Here is a 16,891-nt window from a genome sequence, read left to right as displayed (position 1 = left end):
TAGATGAGTCTAGCCCTGTTTCCTAATTCTATCTTCACTTTCTCAATAGCCTCTATTATTAATCTTATGAGATCAATCTGCTCGAATATGGCCTGTATGGATGGCCAAATATCACTGACAGAGTCAATGATATTGGCCCACAGTTTTTCCTTGGCTTCTCCAAGTAGCTCCTTTAGTGTCAAGTCTCTTTCCATTAACTTGAGCTTTTCCTTTATCCTTGCATCCTTTTGTTCCTCCTCTTTCTGCATAATCTTGGCAAGCTTATAGCCTATTTCTAAGCTTGCCACCTATTCGTTTAGCTTGTTTATCTCGTTTGTTTGAATAGACATTTCTTCCATGGAATGAACAAGCTTGGCTACTTCATTTGTTGATGTACCTACTATTGTTGTAGAAGCTGCTAATGTAAATGTTGCAGTGGTGATGGGAAAGGCAATGACTATAGGAGTTTTGAAGCCAATGTTGCTGGTACTGCAGTAGTCACTGTAGGGATTGCAGTTGCTGGTGTGATCCCTACTTCACCTTGCTTCAATTGGATTAAGGCATTCAATTCCTTCTCCGTTCGCCTCAACTGATCATTCAGCTTGAGGGCTAAATCCATTAAGTCCTCATGCTGAGTTTGAGACTGTAACACCTCTTGTGTTTGTGGATGATGCAAGGAGGGTATATTTAGTTGCTTCTTCAGTGAAGCAATGTCGTCATTCTTCTGTTTTATTAACTCCTCTGTTGCTTTGATATCTTTGGGATCATGTCCCATCTCTATGATCAAGTCTTCTAAAGAATTGATTTTGTTATCTTTGGCTTGTGATGAATCATGTTCAAGCTGATACTGAGCTAAGATGTTGTTCATGGAACTTTGTAGTTGATGAACAACTATGGACTTCCTTGTCAGGGTGGAGTAGATAATTTCTCCAGCCTGCTTGTGAAATTCTATTTAGTCCACAAGGTGAATATCCCTAGCCAACATCTCAAAATCAACTTCCTTATAGTCAGTGGATGCCCTTGGTTGCTTCATAGTTGGTTGAATGAAGGACACCTACATCTTCCCCTCTTTGATGTCTAAGGCTAACATCAATCTACTCTAACCTAGAGTATTAAGTTTGAAAAGCTGAGCATATGTCTCAGGTTTCAACCTTTCATTCAATTTTTATCTCTTTGATTCTGTATTTGATACTTTTATCTTGGTCTGCTGGCCTACTGAAGGACGAGTCCTCTACACTCATCTATCTATGTATCATCTGGGTTCCTGAGTATGATGGGGGCTGTGTTTCCTCTGAAGGAACAGTAACTTTACTCCTTTCTGGCTCAAAATCAGCTATTTCAACTAAGCCATTGGTGTGTTCCTGCTCTGACATAGGATTGAGTCTAGGCCTTTTGCTTTGGCCTCTTTCATATTGAACATTGAAGGATTGTGTTCCTGAACTTGATCCTTCCTCCCTGTCCCTTTTGTGATTTTTCTTCTAATTCGAAGGAGTCTACATGATAGGGGGAGTTCTCATTGTCCCTTCCTGAGGTGGTACCTGCACAAATGAATTTTCATCAAGTTGATTTTCTAGATCTAATAATGTGTTTTCCACAGCAACTTCAGTATTGTCCCTGTCCTCTAAAGTGTTTTCCAACCATTGCAATTGGTTGGCATACTTTTCTATCTCAGGGATGCAGTGATGGATATAGGGGGCCATCTTGTTTTTCTTCCTTCTTTTGTAGATGAAATCCAAGGGATCATATCTCCATATGAATCATTGTTTTAATTTTAATCTCTAAAGGATTAGGTCTGCCTCCTTTCCTGCTTCTCTGCTATTACAAATAAAAGGACCTAATTGGTCTTTGATCTTGAGTTGGGCTTTCTTTTTGGCTGAGACAAAGTTTACCTCATCTGAATTTATTATCTGCCTGTAGTACTCCAAGGAAAACAACCTCATTGAGAGGTGTTTAGGTAGTTTGTATGGGGCAAGTTGGCACCCATAAATCCTGATTTCAATGTGGTTTTAGTACAAGTGCCAATCTCCCACGTGATGATTGATGTTTAGATGAAGGACTCTCCAGATCTCAAAACTAATTCTTGGTGGAGGGGTTCCACTAAGCATGGTCATCATAGGATGGACAAAGGAATCTATGAATTAATTGTATAAATAGGGGGAGGAATATTGATGAGTCAATGGGGTCCAGAAGATGACTGATCTTGGTTTGCCCTTGGTGTCCAACTTTTGCAAGGTAAGTGGGAATTTATCTGCTTGGAAGTAGAGGAACATGGGATATAGTACTAATCCAGGTGGATGTTGGTGGCCACCCACCTATCCCACTTGGACCCCCACAATTGTCTCTTTCAGTTTTTCAGTTTCTGTAATTGTAGCACAATTTACTATTTTTAGCAGTTTTTCGGGTCTTGATCTTCCAGAGCTGTTTTGAGGCCCTAAACGACGTTTTTTTGGAAATATAGGAGGAACATGGGTCAATGGTCCTATGTTGCTATTCCCAAAGTTGTAGTGCTCATATATATATTTCTAACGAGCTATTGTATGTGTCAAACGGAGATCGTATGCCAAAGTTACAACCCAAGGAAGTTGATGTACCAACCTACCCAAAACAGGGCCCACAATTTGGCGTTTCATCTTCTAGGGTTATGTTTTGGGATGTTAAGGGTTTTCCATTGTTTCTCAATAATAAATAAGCCTTTGAGCCTCATTGTAACATAGAGTTGGTAGGGATCCATAGCTCTACCAATACAAATTGCCACAGCTCATAAGCAGCAGTATTGGTAGGGATCCATTCTATCGACATGTTGCTGAGCTATGATACAATACAATACATTATCTTCATAATATTTTCATGATATAGCTGAGGCGGGCATTCCCATGCTCAACTTTATAAATTCATTTTCATGTACATAAGACAGACAATCGTCTGTGTGCAGACTGATGATTCTAGTGGAGCCATCATCCCTTAGATTGGATGATTATCTGTGCAGCAATGATGTAAATTTGATGTCTTTATTTTCCTGAATATATATCGCAGCCCGGATGGATGAAACAAGATCTAGGGTCTTCAATCTCGTTCGATCTTCACTCAAAGTACAAGTCAATCCATGTGAGAGATGTTATGGAGTCGAACATGGAAAGACATCGCCTGATTACCAGCCAATGATGTAAGCTATTAACAGGCACGAGAGGAATCGCCGATAATGATGATGACCCTCAAGGTACTATAGTACAATTCATGTGGTGTGAATAAAGGGACTTGGCGTCGAACACCATGCAAAATCTTTCGGACAAAGGCCATTGATGTAAACCTGTCACCGGAAGTGAGAAACTTGCCATTGAGGCATGCAAGCTTCAAAGTACTGAAAGGGTTGTTCCTAGATCAACTTCCTGGATAATGAGCTAATGCCGACAAGAAGCGAACCGTCATAGGAGGGCCTTAGTGAATCCCACATCTATGACACGGAAGGGAGCAAATGATTTTAATGGAGATGAAAAAGATCTAATGATATAAGGTTCAGGGTGGCGGTCATGAAAGAATAGAGTGTGAATGTATTGCAGTGGATGAGACATAGGTGAATTCTCTAAGCGACTTCTCTTGAACATATCGGCGACACTGACATGATGGATTGGTAGTGTTAACCCCAAATGTAGATGGTGTGATGGACCAATGGTGATATGACTAGTGAACGGAACAACCCAACCCGACTCGGATGTGGAGTGAAAGTGTCATGTTCAAGAGCGACTTACTACCAATAAAGTTTCTTCAAGTTTTCTTCCCAATTTTTCCCCAATCATTGCTGACCAGTACCTCTTTATTTTTGTTAAGCTTGAGGAAGATAACATATGCTTGTTCTATAATTTTCCCTTCGAGCAAACCTATCGCTATGTTTTAACGAGCCTAGCGACAATGAAACTCGTTCTTGTCTGTTTGGACAAGTTTGTCGCTATTCGGTTTTAACGAGTTTAACGACAACCGCAATCTTTGCTTCAATGCTAACCGCAGGTTTGCTTCAATGCTAACCGCAATCTTCTGCATGTCTTCTAAAGTAGTTGGATCTCTTTCTCTTAATTGTTAATCCATATCAATGTCAAAACCATCCAGAAACTTTATCAAGGCTAGCCCCATGGGTGGCTTTAGGCGATCAGGGATTGCATTATAAACTGAATTGAATCTAATGCAGTAACCTTGAACGGACTCACCTGCATTTTGTTTGATGTGCTCGTACTTGGAAAGAATCTGAAGGGTATTTTTCTTCACTTCCTAGTGGTTTAGGAATTGTCTATGTAGATCGGCCAATGTAGTGACACTTGCAGCCGGCAAGGCCCTGAACCATTTCCTTACTTCACCTCCAAATGTTTTCACAAATAGTCTCATGGTTACATTTTCTACATCAATCTCATGAAGATCGAAGAAATCAGTCATTCTGTCCACATGTTGCTGAGCTGTGATACCATGAGGAGTACCATCAAACAAAGGAATTTTTCTTTGGTAGTCGGTGGACATATCATCCAAATTTTGAGGTAGTACAAGAGGTGCAAAACGAGTAGCCATTTCTCTTGGTGGATTTTCAATCAGTCTTGGTGATGTTGGGGGAGTAGGTGGAGCTGATGTATGGGGAGTATGAGGAGGTGTATGCGACGGTGAAGCAATCTTGGCTATTTTAGGAGTAGAAGGAGTTGACGGAGGGGATACGACTGCAGATTTTTTATTAGAGATAGTAGGCTGTAGGGGAAGGGTAGGAATGAAAGGCGGTTCGGTGGGAATTCTTGAACTAGACGCAATTGCGAATGACAAAAAGGGTTGCAGAAGCAGTCTCTAAAAAATCAGAGACATTAGAAGCCACAATGGAAGTCTAGAGCCGATTCAGGATATAATCATCAATGGATTTATTGGCCCTTTCAGTTTCAAGATTTCGAACAAACTCGGGATTTAAGACAGTTGAAGCGACAGTGCTTTCAGATTTGGTTTCAAACAAAGACAACTCAAACTGCTCATCAAAATCTTGATCCTCAAGATACTCAAAACCAACAGGACACGATTGGGCTTTGAACACGGGAATGATAGAGCTTCCTTGCCGGACGATTCTTGGAATAAGATTGGGATGTTCATAGACAAGAGGGGGATCAGGATTCGGATTTGCTCTGGTATGTCTTCTGGAAGCCAGTGTGTTACTATTTCAAGAAATCAAATGGACATTAGCAACTTGTTCAGCCTATCAAATCCTAAACTTATCATCCAAAAGCTTAGAATTCTTAGATGTATTGTGGTGATCTTAAAGTTAGATACTCCGTTTATAAGACTAGACCGGAGATTGACTAAAGTAGCGTTTATCTTCTTGCACTAATGCAAAGCAAAAGTGTTTCGAAGGCTACCTGTCTAATCTTTAGGCTCCATCTGTAGTTTATAAAATGAAGAATACCAACAAACAAATTTTTTAGTCCCTAGTATGGTCGCCACTATGTTAGTGCCTAGATTTACCTCAGGCTGAAAAGGTAGGATCCAGGGCCAACATCAAACCACGCTCAGCCTCGTAGCTAGCCCTACGAGGACAGGAGAGGGCTCTCTCTAGGTCAATCTCAGCAAAAGATAATCAATGGGCATGAGATGACTGAAATAAAACTAATTTTAGGCTAGATATGAAATACAAGGATTTGATTTGATTTTTTGGGGGGTTTTGTTGGAATCAAGGGAAAGGCAGATTTTCGGGTGCGCAGATTGAGGCTCAGTTCTGCAGAGATCTCGATGGGGCAAGGTAGGCAATCGTTTTGGCACTTAAATTTTAATGAGATGGAGGGAAAAGACAGGTGAGGTGTTGAAGAGGGAAAGGGAAATCATGAATCCTCCTCAGAAAGCTGAAAACATCAAACAACTAAAGCAAACCTCAAGTAGAGCATTGCACTTTCAATGAATTCTACTTACACTCTTGTTTGCTTAGTTCAGAAGAAACAAGATATATGATGGCATACATAAAAAAAATTCACAATTACTAAGAGAAGCATTGTACCAATACAAATTGCCACATGAAACCCAAAGAGTGCTGCAAATCCTGGTCTCAATTCCTTAGCCAAAACACTGAAAATGAATGTACAATGAAGCTCAAGGATTTCTCAAGAGTCCAACCATGCTAATGACTGAAAAACAACATAATATAGACAAACATAGCTCATCCTTGTCTCTAGTGGTCGAGCTCATGAGTATAGGAGCTGATCCAACTGATTCTAAACTGAGAACTAGAAACTAGGCAACATAACAGCATGCCTCAAAAAACAAGGAAACTGATCCATTCAGTTTGAAACAAACTCTAAACTGATGAATCTACCTATACAAGTGAAAATCAAACATATTTACATCATAATCCATCAAATTTCATCAAATTACATCATAAATTATCCATTAGGAAAGTGAAAAAGTCAAACAAGGCGAAACTGGGCGAAAAACAGAGCAAAACTTGGTCAAACTAGCAATTTTTCCTCTATGCGTAGCACTTGATTCTCTATGCATAGCGCCTGTTTGGACCCACTTTTGGAGGCCTTACCAGTGTCCAAATGAGCTCTAGGTGTGCTTGCTAGAAATTTCTGCCTGCCTACTTTCCAACCCAAGTGGAATTTTTCAATTTGGCCTCCATTTGCCCCTCCAAACATACATTCTCCCAACATTGCTTCCTGTGTGTCAAAATAGGGGCAGTGAGGTCATCTTTTGAATGTTTTTTGAACTTTTGAGGGCTCAAAACCTGCCCAAATTTCTTGGCCATAGGTAGGAAAGCATAAATTTGCATGAAAAATCCAGAAATGCAAATTTTTTGTGATTTAGAGCCGTCTAGCAAAAGCGAGCGACACATGGCATGGCGCATAGGGAGGAAAACTCTGTTTTTTGTGCGAAAAAATTTACAAAAATGAAAAAATTGCTCCAAATTTCTTGAAATTTGGACTGATTCTTCTCTATCAAGTGCTTTGATGGGCCAAGGAAGCCTCAGCCAAGATTTGAAGTCCTTCATCCTCTTTTTTCCTTTTTGATGCTCTCTTTAGCTTTGCTTTCAAATTCCTGATTCTTGCTTTGCACACCAAGTTTCGGGACAAATAATGATATGACAAGTTTCTGAGCATATTCTTCTCATTGATGGCCTTCTCTAGTTTCCTCTCCAAGTGGATGTTGGCTCTTTCAATCCATGACTCCCTATCTGCATTGATCTCTTGCTCCAAAGAAGTGAACTCTATCCTCCTCCTTCGGGCACTTTGGCGGTTTTGCCGAATGTTCTGTAACTCCATCACCACCTACTGATCTTCAAGCTGCTTATTCCTCTGCTCCAAATACTGTATAGTCCATTGGGCTCTATCCAAGTTGGTGGACAAGGCATCAATGTCCACCTACTGCTCCTTGATGATCTGTCTAAGATTTTCACTTTGTGGGCCCATGTGAGTATCATCACCCTCAATGAGGATGAAATTAGTCTCTCGGTCACCTGATGGTCCTTCCTCCTTTAGAGGCCTCTTGCCTCGATCCTGAACCTGTTGTGCTGATGGAGGAAACGAGGCCCCTTCCACCCGAGTGGAGATAACACTCGCTTCGCTGCTGCAAACAACTGTCTAATGCCTCTCTGATAAGAGATGAACACCGGCACACTAGCGGTCGCATGGCCCTGCTGATAAGAAGGTCCACTTGTCTCATGCCCAACCTCTGAAGGTCCCTGTGAAGCTCTAAAAAACTCATGATAGATGAAGTCATCCCATGTGATGCCCTATAAACCAAGCTGATGAACAACCACAATTTTGATGAGAGAAAAATGATAAAGACTATTAAACTGTTGTTGAGGGGTCTTGAGTTGCACAAGGGTGGTCATCCTTTCTATGTTTCGGCATATGAAATAAGGAATGTTCATCATCCGTACCCAAGTAAAATGCATCAGCAGCTGATGAGCCCCAATTTTTGGTACAATTTGGGCTCATTTGGCCTACTTGCTCTGCTCAAACCATTCATTTTTTATTGCTTATGCATTCATTTCTTGGTTTATTCGTGTTGTTTGTAGGAAGAAGGGTAGGCATTCTATCCACGTGACTAATTCATGATGATTTCAGGTTTTGGCATTAAAAGGGAGCAAAGACCACGAAAAAGGAGACAATGAGACAATGAGGTGGCACTGGTGATTTTTAGGAGAGGATGTCCACGGTCTGGGGGACCTTCCTCGTAATTCCCACCATAGCTCCGAGCTCCAATCCATCTCCCCACCGAGCTTAGAGGCAGCCAACTGTTCTACAGGAACAGCAGTTATAACTGTTCTACAGGAACAGCAGTTATGACTATCCTACAGGATCAGCAGTTTAAACTTCAGTTGGATAGCCGAGCTCCACAAATCAAGGACACCTGTTGGATGATCATTTTGCATAAATACTGAGGCCGTAGCCTTGGATAGGGGCTTTTTGAACTTTTGTATTGCTCTTGTAATTTGGAAGTACGAGCTACAGCTCGGTGTTTGTTCCTTTTGTAAGCCATTTTGGCATGTCATCAGACTTTCGTCTATGAATAAAGGCAGGCAGATTTTGATCTCATTCTGAGTTTCTAAGGGAGCTATAGCTCTCAGGGTAGGGCCCAACCTGAGAGCAATAGATCTCCTCGGTGTTGTAATGTTATTTGCATTTCGTTCCAGCACTTTGAGTTTTTACTTTGATATGCAATTTGAATTTACAGTCTGTTAATTTAGTCTTTTTCATGAGCTGAGATAGGATTAGTTTATGGTGATTTGCTTTCAGTTGCTTAGGTTCGATAGGAGGATAGTTATAAATTATTGGAGCTCCAGCAAAAGGTTGTTAAGGCTCACTGCCATCTCTGTTAGGGATTGGGGTGCAGTCCATAACCATCCACCAAAAAGAAACGCAGTTCTTCTCACTTCCATGCAAGCTGCAACATAGACATTTTCGTTGAAGATCCATCCATGCACTTTTGACACTGAACCATACTTCTACATTTCACTTCCATGCATGAGTTTCCTTTCTTGGTTTTCCATTGCTGTTCATAGGTTTCATGGCACAGTTATCATAGGTTAATGAATTCTTGTTTTTGGTGCATAAGTCATTTGTTTCATTTACGCTGCTCCTTATCATTCCACTTCCTTCTTCTTCTTCTTGATCTCTCCTCAAGTCACCCATTCGACCTCTGTCTAGCTCATTTACCCTCCAACTCATCCGTTATTCACTTAGCCCCATCTACTTAAACTTTCGTTGATCCCATCCTTCCAAGCCATCAAACCACTACATGCACTCTTCCTCCATCTGATTTCTCTGCTCCTGAGCCATCACCAGCTCCATCTACATCTCACCTATCCTTCCACACCACTCCAACACTTCACCATCTCCCAAAACCTTCCACGGCCAACATCCTGTAGAATTGCACAGACTTCCTGTAGAAATCTCTGAGTTTCCTGTAGGATCCCCTGCAGACTTCCTGTAGAAGCCTGCAAACTCGGTTGCTGAGCATCCGAACGTGGTAGACTTCTATGGACTGATGCTAGAGACCCTCTGGGACCTCCCCTAGCCATCCTGACCTTGCCCATGCTTTCCTTCCATTCCAACCGCTCCTGCACAACCAAACCCTAATCAAAAGCATCATCACAATAAATCCAACCACTTAATGAAAAAATACAAAAACATGTCTTTTCAGATGCAAGTAGCTTAGATGCATGTATTTCAGTTCACTACAAGTAATGGCATTCTTGGTAGTAGTTTCATTCACAGTTTTGCATTGTAAGGGTCTAGCTAGTCAAATTAGGGTTTACTAGGGTTTTCATGCTTTATTGGCTTTCAGTTTCTTTCTGCAATTAGACTAGTCTCCTTTGAGTTAGCTTTCGTCCATCATTCATAAAGCTTCTTCTGTGAGCATATAGAAGTTGGCTTGAGCCCTAGCGGACTTGTGCCAGCTGACCAAGTGACAGCTGCGACAAGAGCTAGTACTTGTCAATACAACACCATCGCTTCCAAGTTTGTACGAACTACCGGGTTGATAAAATTAGAGATAGGAAGCTCCAGGAGTTGTATCATTATTGCTACAATACTGGAGCCCACCATCTTTTTGGCGTCGTTGCCGGGGAAGCGTCAGAGTATTAGTAATTGTTGCTTTTCTTCTACTTTCTTACTCTTGCCTTCTGCTAAGTAGTTTACTTCATTTCCATTCTGCAAAAGTAGCATAGACATTTCCTGCTTTCATAGATTAGCATTTCCTGCTTTCATAGATTAACATTTCCTTTCTGCAAGCGTAGACTAGCATTTCCATTCTTGCAATTTCCTTTGAGCAAAGTAGATTAGTTCTTTCCTGCTTTCAGTTTAATTTCGCATCTTTCATAGTTAGTTGTAAATCAATCTGTCTCAGTTTTGCAGGTACCAAAAGAAAATCAAAGAAAAAGCAATCAAAAGAAAAAGAAAGTCTTTTCCATTTCATGCCTCGTAGGAACAGAGATAGATCAGGCAAATTCCTACCAAACACCCCCACCACATCACTAAGTCACCCTTCTCTCTTCTTTGGTGACAGTGACCCAGAAGAACCTATAGGTGAACATCCTGAGATATCCAAAAACCCTATAGTAGAAGAAGAGTTAGAGACCACTCCATCTGAAGCTATGGCTGACAATAGAAGAGAAGATGAGAGAATAGAAGGTGCATTTCCCATCTGAGAGACCAATGGAGAGATGAAAATGAAGAACATTAGCCCCTCCGCCTTACCTCACTTCCATGGGCTGACCACTGAAGATCCGGATACCTTCCTGTTTGAGTTTGCTGTCCTTTGTAGAACCTATGACTATACTGAAGATGAGAAAAAGCTGAAACTTTTCCCTTCCACTCTTAAGGATGCAGCACTACGCTGGTTCATGGGCTTACCTGGGAATAGTATCACCACCTGGGCTTAGATGCAGCAAGCTTTCAACACCAAGTACCGGGATTACTGTAGGTCCAACGAAACAAAGGGGGAAATCTTTCGGATGTCCATGGGAAATGATGAGTCCTTAAAGGATTATGAGGAGAGGTTCCAACTAAGCTATAAGCGGGCCAGGTGCACACTTGACCCTGAATCCCTCAAGTTGGTCCTGCTCCGAGGAGTCCCTGAAGACCTCTTAGATACCCTTCACATGTTAGCTGGGGGGGACATTTACCAACTGCCTTATGAGGACATCAAGACTGTGTTTAGAAACCACTCCAGGGCAGCTCGGAAACGAGGTAGAGGAAACCACCTCTCAACTAGTGTCCCTTTCTCCAAACATGAGCTTGCAAATCAATTAGAAGATCTTAAGAGTGAGGTGAGACAAACCATTTCCATGCAGCTTGACACATTCAGGATTCAGCAAAAGAAAGAAGAGGCTGAGAGAGCCTTGGCTGTCTTCTGCCCTAGGTGCACAAGGAGGCACCCTAAGAATGAATGTCCATTGCATTCGGTTGAAGTGTGTTTCGTTTGTGAGGAGGACCATCCCACAAATCAGTGTCCAACCTTACCTGGGTTTAAAGCCATGTACCAAGGGACAGAAGCTCCCACAGAGCCTCTCTATTACCTCAACCAAAGGAGGCCACAGGGATCTAGACCTTATCAGCAGGGGATGCAAGGGGCATCTCAAGCTTATTACAGCCCCAACCAATCGACTCCTATGCCTTCCTGGGGTCCCCCTGCTCATCCTTCATGGTCCATGCCTCCTCCATGGTCTTATCCACCTCAGTACCCCACTCAAGCTACTTCTCATTCATATCACTCACATGCCCAGCTGCAGCCTCAATGGAATGCACCTCAGTCGGGGTGGAGGCCCCAATACAACACTCCTCCTGCCATCTTGCCTCCACCACCAGTTCAACCTCAGCCATTACCTCCTGCTCCTCCAAGGCAACCTCAAATGCCTGCTCAACCGAACCCGAACCCCAACAATAGACAGGCCCAGCAGGTATACACTGGGGAAACCTCATGCCCTACCTATGCTGTGGAGATCCAGGAGATCAATCTTCGATATGGAAAGACTCTACCAGATCGCCAACCTCCTCCCCCAGAGGATGAGGAAGATAAACATGAAAGTGAACCAAAGGCTATTCCACCCTTTCCTGAGAGACTAACAGCCACCACACAACCCAACCCAGAGGAGGATGAGCTTCTGGGTGAGCTCAAGCAGTTGTGTGTAAAAATACCGCTTCTCCAAGCCATCAAGGATGTGCCAATATACAACAAGCTGGTTAAGGAGAAGTGTTTCAAACACCCAGGCAGAGAGAAGAAAGATGCCTCAACTATCAATGTCATAGGACAACTGTCTGACCTTATGTTAGGGCAAGTCATCTGCCCAAAGTACCTAGATCCTGGAAGTCCTGTAGTAGATGTTCACATCAATGGCACCATTATACCTCACACCTTGATTGATCTGGGGGCTGCCATTAATGTGATGACTAGGGATACCATGCTTAAGCTTAATATTCAGGGTTCCTTGAGGAAGACCTCGACAGTACTGCAATTAGCAGATCGCTCCACCGTGACTCCCGAAGGGATTGTGGAGGATGTCTTGGTCTCTATTGACTCTTGGGAATACCCTGCAGACTTCCTGGTTCTGCAACCAAAGGCCAAGCTTACTGGATATCCTCTCATTTTGGGAAGGCCTTGGTTAGCTACTGCAGATGCTTACATAAGTTGTCATGCAGGAAACATGACCATCAAAAATGGTCCCATGTCCAAGCAGCTAGTCCTATACCCTCCTGCCCAAACCTCCTTGGAGCATGACTTACCACTCTAGTTGGAAGAAGGAGAGGAAGACGAGGTGTAATCAGCACCTCTGTGCACCTTAGATACCACTAGAAGAGACCCCCCAACCGAGGATGACTTGATCGAGACCTTGATCCAGAATCCACCTTCCAGTGCACTACCCTTAGAGAAATTGGTGGAGGATGCCCAAGCTAGCACCTTAGTGGATCTTTGTACAACCAACCCTGTTACTCCCAGAGTCAAGAATGTGGAGTTCGGCCTTGAGAAATCATTGAAGATCAGCTCCTCCCTATCTCCTTCCCAGGAAAAGGAGCTGTGTAGTCTGTTGGCCAACCACCTAGATGCTTTTGCTTGGAGCTATGAGGAAATGAAAGGAGTCCATCCTTCGGTCTTTACCCATCATATATACATCAAAGAGGACTGTAAACCGGTTAGGCAACCTCAGAGGAGAATGAATCCAGCCCTTAAGAACATTGTCAAGGAAGAATTGCAAAAACTGTTGGATGCCGGATTCATCTACCCCATCTCAGATAGTGAATGGGTGTCCCCTCTAGTGTTGGTTCCCAAGAAAAATGGGAAATGGAGAATCTGTGTGGACTACCAAGAACTGAACAAAGCTACCAAGAAGGACCATTTCCCTCTACCTTTCATAGATCAAGTGTTGGATGGACTGGCAGGAAAGAAATTCTTCTCTTTCCTGGATGGGTTTAGCGGGTATAACCAAATCCAAATCAGCCCGGAAGACCAAGATAAGACCACCTTCACTTGTCCTTGGGGAACCTTTGCCTATCGAGTCCTTCCCTTTGGGCTATGCAATGCTCCTGCTACCTTTCAGAGAGCTGTTTTGAGCATCTTCTCGGAGCTGGTCCATGATGCAGTAGAAATATATATGGATGACTTTACTCCTTATGGGGCCAACTTCCAGGAAGCATTGTCCAACTTGGGAAAAGTCCTAACCAAATGCACCGAGATGAACTTGTCCCTTAGTCCTGAAAAATGTGAATTCCTAATGACTGAAGGGACCGTGCTAGGCCATACCATTTCTTGCCAAGGATTGCAGGTGGATCCTAACAAAATTGCTCTCATCAAGAGGGTTCCACCTCCTCAAAAGGTAAGGGATGTCCGGAGTTTCTTGGGATTAGCAGGATACTACCGGAGATTCGTTAAAGATTTCAGCAAGCTAGCCTCGCCATTGTTTGGCCTGTTGGCAAAAGATGTGGAGTTTAATTGGACTGACGATTGTCAGAGGGCTTTAAATGAGTTAAAGGACAAGTTGGTGTCAGCCCCAATCCTGAGAGGTCCAAACTGGGCCCTACCTTTCCACATCCACACTGATGCCTCGAACAAAGCCATAGGTGTAGCTTTAGGACAAGTTGAGCAAAATCTTCCATATGCCATTTACTTTGTTAGCAAAAACTTGTCCAAAGCTGAGCTGAATTACACTGTAACCGAGAAAGAATTCTTGGCTGTGGTCCATGCATTGAACAAGTTCCGACATTATATTACTGGTTACCAGACCTTTTTACATACTGACCATGCTGCTATTAGATATTTAATGAATAAACCAGATGTGAATGCTTGTATTATTAGATGGTTACTTTTATTGCAGCAGTTTGATTTGACCATTGTTGACAAACCAGGTAGAGAAAATGTTGTTGCTGACTTTTTATCTAGATTGGATTTGTCTGCAGATGAGGATGGAACCGTGGATGACCAGATGCCCGATGAACATCTGTTTGCTATTTCAGTACTCTCTCCATGGTTTGCTGATATAGCAAACTATCTTGTTTCAGCACAGTTCCCCCCACACCTATCTTCCAGAGAGAAGAGCAGAATCATCAGAAAAAGTGCCTCATTTACTTGGATCGGGGGCAATCTGTTCAAGCTTGGCCCCGATCAGATCTTAAGGCGTTGTGTAAGGGAGGAGGAAGTCTTTGATATCCTCCTCACTTGTCATGATGGGCCTTGTGGAGGACATTTTGCAGCAAAGAGAACTGCCTTCAAAATCCTGCAGGCAGGCTACTATTGGCCCACACTTCATCAAGATGTCAGAAGATATGTCAGTCAGTGTGACCAATGCCAAAGAATGGGGAAACCGACCCAAAGGGATGAGATACCTCTCCAACCTCAAGTGACTCTTGAGCCATTTGAGAAGTGGGGCATGGACTTTGTGGGCCCAATCAACCCCTCTTCGAGGCAAAGGACTTACATCATTGTGTGTACTAACTATTTGACAAAGTGGGCAGAGACCAAAGCAATCAAAGCAGCAACAGAAGAAAAGGTGGCCGAGTTCCTAAGAGAAAACATCTTCTACAAGTTTGGCTATCCAAGAGAGCTGGTCACCGATCGAGGGAGCCAGTTCACCTCCAACCTGGTTGAAGATCTCCTGGCTCATCACAAGATCAAGCATAGGACTTCCACCTCTTATCACCCTCAAGCAAATGGGTAGGTGGAAGTCACCAATAGAGCATTAGAAGGGATCTTGACTAAAGTGGTGAGAAGCAGCAGAAAGGACTGGGCAGATCACCTGGTTGAAGCCACATGGGCTTACAACACCACTTGGAAGACCACCATCGGCTTCACACCGTATGAGCTGGTCTATGGGAAGAAAGCTTTGCTGTCCATTGAGTTTGAGTACAACACTTTGAGGATGGCAGCTCAGTTGGATCTAGATCTCAGCCATGCACAACAAGAAAGGCTACTGCAGCTGAATGGCCTGGATGAGCACAGAATGCAGGCCCTCCTTCACTCAGAGGTGGTTCAACTTCAGAGAAAGGTGTGGCATGACCAACATCTCCATGACAAGCAATTTCAGTCGGGAGATTGGGCTTTGTTGTATGACTCCAGATACAAAGATTTCAAGGGGAAGTTGAGAACCAGATGGCTAGGACCATATGCAGTGGAGAAATGCCATGACAATGGATCTGTCCTCATTCGAACCATTGATGAGGAAGCCATTCCCCTGCTTGTCAATGGGCATCGATTGAAGATCTACAGGAGACCTCTCTCAAGACAAGAGTTCATCAAAACTATGGAGAAATCTGTATTGGTCATAGAGAAGGGTTTTGCCTCTGCTTTTGGCATACCCTGAGGGATATGAAAAAAAAATAAAAATAAAGATCCTTGGGTGAAAACCTCTCTGAGGCGCCCAAGGCAGGTAGTAGGGGTGAAAACCTCATTGAGGCGCCCCTATTGTCTTTCAAAAAAAAAAAAAAAAAAAGAGAAAAGGTGAAAAAGATCCTTGAGTGAAAACCTCTCTGAGGCGCTCAGGGCAGATGGCATGGGTGAAAACCTCTTTGAGGCGCCCCTGTTATCTTTCAAAAAAAAAAAAGAGAAAAAAAAAAAAAAAAACAATAAGCAAAATATGGTAAAATTGCATGCAGGTTGCAGATGTTCTATGGAGGAGAGGAAGCCCTCTAACTCAAAGCCAAGGGTCCTTATCATGTTGTCAAGGAACTTCACCAGCACCTCCTCCAAGGGTACCCATGTTTTTTTCAAGGTATGTGCAATTTTATCATGGTTTGAATCTTCTACAGGAAGATGCTGTCTTTCTACAAGAAAGTACAGACTTTCTACAGGAAGGCCGAACTTTCTACAGGAAGCTCTGTGTTCTACAGGAAACTTCCTGTAGGAGTTTTGGACGGCCAGAATTCATCTTAAAAGGAGATTTAGTGACTATGGATTGGTTTGGATGCATGCAAGCCTCTGTTGGCACCCTTGCACATTGCTGTCACTTTGCTCCACCATCCTTGTCGACATGCGACCAAGTCCCTGCACCAACAAAGAAGATCGATGAGTTCTCGCGGGAAAGCCATTTTCAAAATTAAACAAATGCTGGGATCTCATACCGCAGGCATCAAGAGCTCCGAGAACGTGATTGAAAAGCTAGAGCCTCCGTCGTGCAGCATGCACCCAAGGAGAAAGGACTGTTACGAGACACCTCGCGGGAATCCTCTAACAGTTCAACCTGCTCGAGTGGATACCATTCACAGCACCGCCATCTGAAATGAAACGCGGGCGCATGCAAGCAACACATCCACTCCATCGTTGGCAGCCTGTAACCACGAGCCTCCGGGTCTGTGTAAGTCGCATGCAGCAGGTAGATCCACTCACCATCGCCCAAGAACTGGAAAAATCGTGTGCAGCCACGCAGGTAAGTGTCTCAACCCTTCCTTCCATCAAATCGCATGAATTTTACTTTGAA

This window comes from Pinus tabuliformis, chromosome 6, assembly GCF_031772625.1.
Source record: "Pinus tabuliformis cultivar Carrire ecotype Pingquan chromosome 6, CPIR1, whole genome shotgun sequence".
NCBI classification, from domain to species: domain Eukaryota; kingdom Viridiplantae; phylum Streptophyta; class Pinopsida; order Pinales; family Pinaceae; genus Pinus; species Pinus tabuliformis.
The sequence above is the reverse complement of the archived record's forward strand: the minus strand, read 5'-3'. Positions refer to the sequence as shown.